The sequence below is a fragment of the Myotis brandtii genome, unplaced genomic scaffold, assembly GCF_000412655.1.
Source record: "Myotis brandtii unplaced genomic scaffold, ASM41265v1 scaffold86, whole genome shotgun sequence".
NCBI classification, from domain to species: Eukaryota; Metazoa; Chordata; class Mammalia; order Chiroptera; family Vespertilionidae; genus Myotis; species Myotis brandtii.
This window is the reverse complement of record NW_005371503.1, coordinates 1,699,862-1,706,893: the sequence shown is the minus strand read 5'-3', so window position 1 is coordinate 1,706,893 and position 7,032 is coordinate 1,699,862. Positions and strand designations below refer to the sequence as shown.

The 7,032-nt window shown below is 43.4% G+C and overlaps 1 pseudogene; it reads left to right on the top strand.

Moving 5' to 3' along the window:
• Positions 1–3,034: 3,034 nt before the first annotated feature.
• On the top strand, positions 3,035–3,751 carry LOC102242543 (annotated as a pseudogene).
• The last annotated feature ends 3,281 nt before the right edge of the window (positions 3,752–7,032 follow it).

Here is a 7,032-nt window from a genome sequence, read left to right as displayed (position 1 = left end):
GGGAACTGGGTGGAGGGGAGTTATGGTGGGAAAAAAGAGGAACCAATGTAATAATCTGAACAATAAAGATTTAATTTAAAAAAAAAAAGAGTGAGGGACAGGGACTAGCCTGGTAGGCTCCTGTCAAAGGGGCCCGAAGCTCGGGGAGGGGCTGGGACCACAAGGGTGGTGGGCCCCCTGCTGCTCCCACCAAAGCACCAAATGCAAGTGCCTCATTCCTGTGCCAAACTCCACCTGGACCCTCAGGCGACCTTCCTCCTCTGTGCCTGTGGCCACAGGGACTGCTGGCTCCCCCAGGCCTGAGGTTCTGGTTCCTGGGAGCCCTACATCTATCCCTGTGGGAATCAGGGAGTAGACAGGGGCTGGCCCCTTACCTTTTGGATGAAGATGGATGGGCCTGTATACAAATAAGGGCCGGAGGGTGTGAAACTCATAGCCCATGGGAGTCATGGACCTGGGCTTCCCTGCAATTCCCGTCCTGGAAACCCGAGAAGCAGAGCACCTTTGCTTTCAAATGGATGGTCCAGTGGCAACATGCCCTCCCCATGGTCACGGGCACCCAGGATCCCAGAGAGCTGGCCCTGGTCTGATGAGTCAGTAGAACTGGCCTCTTCACATGTTACATGTGCATTAAATGGCACAGATGCACCCACAACCTCACCATCAGGTCGTAGGTGAGCCCCACCACCCACCCAGCTCAGCCTGGGGAGGACCCTTCCTTCGTTCCTGGTCCCTGGGAACCAGGAGGCATAGGGCACTGTCCTGGGCACTCCCATAAGTGTGCCCCTCAAGTGTCCCAGCCAGGGTCCCCTTAACCCTCATTAACCAGTCACTGCCCCACTCAGTGTTAACCTGTAACCTGTCAGGCCCTGAGGGAGGGTCTGTGTCCTTGGCATGAAGATCTCGCATGTCTCCTCTTCCTTAATTTCCCGTGGGTATTCGTGCCTTCCACTATTGTAAAGTGTATCCAGTGTGTAAATGAATGTCCCACACACCCTGTGTACAGCAGAGTTCTCTGCTCCCTCAATATCTCTATCCAGAGTATCCTATCTAATAAAAGAGCAATGTGCAAATTAACTGTCACTCCCTCACTTCATCACTCTGTCACTTCATCACTCTGTTACAAAGATGGCGGCAGCCATGGAGCTGGAGCAAGCAGGAGGCTTGCGTTGCCCCCGGCGATGGAGGAAGCCAAGCCCAGCCGGCCCTGCCCAGCCGGCCCTGAGCTCCACTCAAGACTACAAAGTTTCAATTATAGAAGATAAATAAATCCCAGATACCTCCTTCCAGCCTGTGGGTGTGGCCAGCCTAAAAACAGCCATCAGTCCCTCACCCAGGCTGGCCAGGCACCCCAGTGAGGACCCCCACCCTGAAGTGAGTGTGACCAACCTGAAAACAGCCTTCAGCCCCTCACCCAGGCTGGCCAAGCACCCCAGCAGGATTCTCCCACCCTGAAGGGGCTGTGGCCAGCCTGCAAACAGCCATCAGATCCTCCCCCAGGTTGGCCAGGCACACCAGTGGGGTTGCCCACCCTGAAGGAGGTGTGGCCAGCCTGAAAACAGCCCTCTGCCCCTCACCCAGGCTTGCCAGGCACCCCAAGGGGACCCCCATTCTGATCCAAGACACCCTCAGGGCAAACCAGCTGGCCCCCACCCGTGCACCAGGCCTCTATCCTATATAATAACAGGGAAATATGCAAATTGACCCTAACTGCAGAACGACTGGGGATGACTGGTCACTATGACAACACTGACAACCAGGGGGCAGACGCTCAATGCAGGAACTGCCCCCTGGTGGTCAGTGCGCTCCCACAGGGGGCGCTCTGCTCAACCACAAGCCTGGTTTATGGCTGCCAACACAGCGATGGTGGTGGCAGCCTCTCCCGCCTCCTCAGCAGTGCTAAGGATGTCAGACTGCAGCTTAGGCCTGCTCCCCGCTGGCAAGTGGACATCCCCCGAGGGCTCCCGGGCTGCCAGAGGGATGTCTGACTGCCAGCTTAGGCCCAATCCCCTGGGGAGCAGGCCTAAGCCAGCAGGTGGACATCCCCTGAGGGTTCCCAGACTGTGAGAGGGCACAGGCTGGGCTGAGGGACCCCCCTGAGTGCACAAATTTTTGTGCACCAGGCCTCTAGTAATAAACTATTAACCTTGATTTTTTTTTAAGTGAGGGGGTATTAGGGGAGAGGGCAGTACCTGGAACCCAGAGGGAAAGGATCATGGAGTGGGCAAGCACTGGCAGCCAAGATGAAGGTGAAGATGCTGAGCCAGAATCCAGACAACTGTGTCCGTGAAACCAAGTTGAACTTACAGAGAGTTCCAAGAAACTATGATCCTACCTTACATCCTTTTGAGGTCCCACGAGAATACGTAAGAGCTTTAAATGCTACCAAACTGGAACGGGTATTTGCAAAACCATTCCTTGCTTCTCTGGATGGTAACCGAGATGGAGTCAATTGCTTGGCAAAGCATCTAAAGAAGGAATTTTTGCCACATGTGGACAGCAAGTAGACATTTGGGGTAAACAGAAAACCATTCCTATATGTTCAGTGACCTGGGGATTTGACAATATAAGTAGTGTTAAATTTAACCCAATTGAGATATTTCTCTTGGGAAGTTATGCTTCTACAGGAATATCTATCTAAATAATAGGATAATATGCAAATTGGTCAGGATGCCATCACGTAACGAATGATCAGCAGGCTGTGTGTCAAGCAGGAGCAGATGGGCAGGGCTTGCAGCATCGGTTGGCAGGGAATTGCGTTGCCTGGGATGTGGGGCTCGCATCCCCGCCCCCTGGGCTGGCCTTGCATCCCCACCCCCAGAAATGAGCCCTGGGATATGAGGCTCATGTCCCTGCTCTCGGCAATAGGCCCAGGATGTGAGGCTTACATCCCTGCCACCTGCGCCAGCCCAGGGACTTGAGGCTCATGTCCTCACCCCCTGGGCCAGCCTGGGGGACATGAGGCTCATGTCCTTGCCACCTGTGCTGGCCCAGGGATGTGAGGCTCGCATCCCTGCTCCCGCCAAAGGGTAAATAGCAATATTAAAATATTTCCTCTAATTAATTTTCTTTTAATGTGCATGATTTCGTGCATAGGGCTACTAGTAGTACTATATGTTATGAGGCAAGCTACTCCTCTTAAAAAGGTCATCTTAGACATGAGAACAAATACAATTTGTTGGAACCCTATGGAAGCCTTCATTTTTACTGCAGCAAATGAAGATTACAACTTACATGATTTTGATATGCATGCACTGGACACTCCTGTGATGGTGCACATGGATCACATGTCTGCAGTGCTGGACGTGGATTATTCTCCCACTGGGAAAGAGTTTGTGTCCGCTAGTTTTGATACATCTATTCGAATTTTTCCTGTGGACAAAAGTAGAAGCAGGGAAGTATATCACACAAAGAGAATGCAACATGTTATCTGTGTAAAATGGACTTCGGATAGCAAGTACATTATGTGTGGATCTGATGAAATGAATGTTCCTCTGTGGAAAGCTAATGCTTCTGAAAAATTGGGTGTGCTTACATCACAAGAAAAGGCAGTCAAAGATTATAACCAGAAGTTGAAGGACAAATTTCAACATCATCCTCATATAAAACGTATTGCTTGTCACCGCCATCTACCAAAACCGATCTACAGCCAGATTCAAGAACAGCGCATCATGAAAGAAGCTTGCTGACGGAAGGAAGTGAATCATCTCAAGCAAAGCAAGCCTGGATCTGTGCCGATTGTGTCAGAGAAGAATAAACACATAGTGGTAGTTGTGAAATAATATTTGGTATTCCTGCCAATATTGGCTTATAATTATTTGTTACATTTTGAACCTTTCAACATTCATGAAGACTTTATAGAAGGTAATATATTCTTTCCCTTTTGATTTTCACGTTTCCCAGAAATTACTGGAGGAAACACTGAAGCTGAGTTTCTGCCCATACTAAAATGTGTAAGATTCGTTATTCTGATTTTTATTCTATTGAACTTGGAAAGTAAAAAAACAACCATTTCATTTTTCTCCTGCCAATCCCACTTCTATCATATATGTCTCATTTCACTTTGGTCATACACTCTTGCTTCTCTTTTTCTGTGAAACTGAAGAAACTGTTGCCATCTCATAGTAAGAGTCTCTTCCTTCTTCATCCTCCTCAAACACTCATTCTCCCTGACTCTGCTACTGCGTTTTCTGTTTCTCTATCCCCTCTCCTCATCAGTCCCATTCCCAGTATACGTCTCCTCCCTAACGTGTGTGTGTGTGTCTTTGGAGCCCACCTTTCTCTTGGTTCCCTAAAACTTTTAGGATCTCATCTCTTGGCAGAGGGTCTAGGAGAGCAGAGCTCAGGATATGGGTGTTTATAGGGAGAGGGGAATATTTTCGGGGAGTGTGAGGTGTTCATAGTCAGTCACCCAGAACCAGTGACTACAGTGTCCAGTTGCTGGGACAAACACCATTCTAGATATTTCTGTGAAGGTACTTTTTAGATGTATTAACATTTAAATTGACAGTCTATGAGTGAAGCTGACTGCTATCTATAATGTGGGTGGGGCTCATCAAATCAATCAAAGGCCTTAAAAGACTGAGATCTCTCAAAGAGGAAGGAATTCTACATCCAGACTGCTTTCAAACTTAATACTGCAATATCTACTCTGGATTTTGCAAATACCTTCTAATTTTCAGCCCCTATAGCTACATCTGAAAATTTCAGAATTGCCAATCCTCACAAAAGCCACAAAAGGTAATTCTCTGGAAAAACCTGACAAATATATGGGGTGATGGCTAAGGTGTATTTCTGTTTGAAGTAATGAAGAGGCTCTAAAATTTATTGTAGGGATAAATACACAATTCTATGCATAGAATATAAAGCATTAAATTATACACTTTTAAAGGGTGAATTGTATGGTATGTGAATTATATCTCAAATTGGTTAAAAATATCTACAACTGCAAAATATTTTAAGCATATTAATTAAACTTATAAAGATAACATACAAGAAAAAATGACTATAAAAGATGAAGGTTGTTTACTTGATGAACAGAAATTGCAAATGAAACCTCAGCCATTATCTTCAAATATTTCCTGCCTGATGTCTCTCTCTCTCTCTCTCTCTCTCTCTCCCTCCCTCTTCCTCTCCCCTCCCTCCCTTCTGGGATTCTAATTACATATGAGTGTTAGAATTTTTTAAAATATTGTTACACATCTCTGGATGTTCTGTTTTATTTAGGGTTTTGTGGGTGTGTTTTTTTTCCACTCCTTCTGCTCTTTTTATTTCAGTTTGGATCATTTATCTTGACTGTGTCCAGTCTACTATAAGCAGGTAAAAGTAATTCTTTATCTTTGATAGTACACTTTTTTTACTTCCAGCCTTGATGTCTTTTATCATAATTTCTATCTTCCTGCTGAAATAACCCATCTGTTTTTGCATGTTGTCTACCTTTTCCACTAGCTTTTAGCATGTTAATGACAGCTATCTTTTTGTATTCCTTCTCATTCTTTTCATTTTGGTTTTTATTTGATTTTTTTTAAATGTTGACATTTAAATGTTTATTATCACTAAAGAAGCTTCTAGTGATTATATTATCTGAGCCTCTCAAGATTTTTTAAATTTTATTTTTAAGTACAATTTACATACAATATGTGAATTATATCTCAAATTGGTTAAAAATATCTACAACTGCAAAATATTTTAAGCATATTAATTAAACTTATAAAGATAACATACAAGAAAAAATGACTATAAAAGATGAAGGTTGTTTACTTGATGAACAGAAATTGCAAATGAAACCTCAGCCATTATCTTCAAATATTTCCTGCCTGATGTCTCTCTCTCTCTCTCTCTCTCTCTCTCCCTCCCTCTTCCTCTCCCCTCCCTCCCTTCTGGGATTCTAATTACATATGAGTGTTAGAATTTTTTAAAATATTGTTACACATCTCTGGATGTTCTGTTTTATTTAGGGTTTTGTGGGTGTGTTTTTTTTCCACTCCTTCTGCTCTTTTTATTTCAGTTTGGATCATTTATCTTGACTGTGTCCAGTCTACTATAAGCAGGTAAAAGTAATTCTTTATCTTTGATAGTACACTTTTTTTACTTCCAGCCTTGATGTCTTTTATCATAATTTCTATCTTCCTGCTGAAATAACCCATCTGTTTTTGCATGTTGTCTACCTTTTCCACTAGCTTTTAGCATGTTAATGACAGCTATCTTTTTGTATTCCTTCTCATTCTTTTCATTTTGGTTTTTATTTGATTTTTTTTAAATGTTGACATTTAAATGTTTATTATCACTAAAGAAGCTTCTAGTGATTATATTATCTGAGCCTCTCAAGATTTTTTAAATTTTATTTTTAAGTACAATTTACATACAATATTATTTTGTATTAGTTTCAGGTGTACAACATAGTGGTTAGATAATCATTTCCTTTACAATGTGGTCCCTTCTCCCCCTATATATCAAGTACCTATCTGGCACCATACATAGTTACTACAATATTATTGACTATATTCCCTATGCTGTACTTTTATATCCCTGTGATTATTTTTTTACCACAAATTAGTACTTTTTAATGCATTCACCTTTTTCACCCAGGCCCCTAACACCGCTCCCCTCTGGCAATCATTAGTCTGATCTCTGTATTTATGAGTCTGTTCTATTTTGTTTGTTTATTTTGTTCTTTAGATTTCACATGTAAGGAAAATCATGGCATTTGCCTTTCTCTGTCTGACTTATTTCACTTAGCACAATACGGGTAATGAGTTGTGTGAGTTCTTTATACATTTTGGATATTAACCTCTTATCAGATAGATCACTGGCAAATATCTCTCCCCCCCCACCCCCCCCACCCCCACTTAGCAGGTTCTCTTTTCATTTTGTTGGTTTCCTTTTCTGTGCAAAAACTTTTTCATTTGATGTAGTCCTATTTATTTTTTTGTTTCTATGTTTGTTTCCCTTGCCCAAGGACTTATATCAGAAAATATATATATATTGCTAAGGGGAATGTTAGGTTTTACTGCATATGTTTTCTTCTGGGCG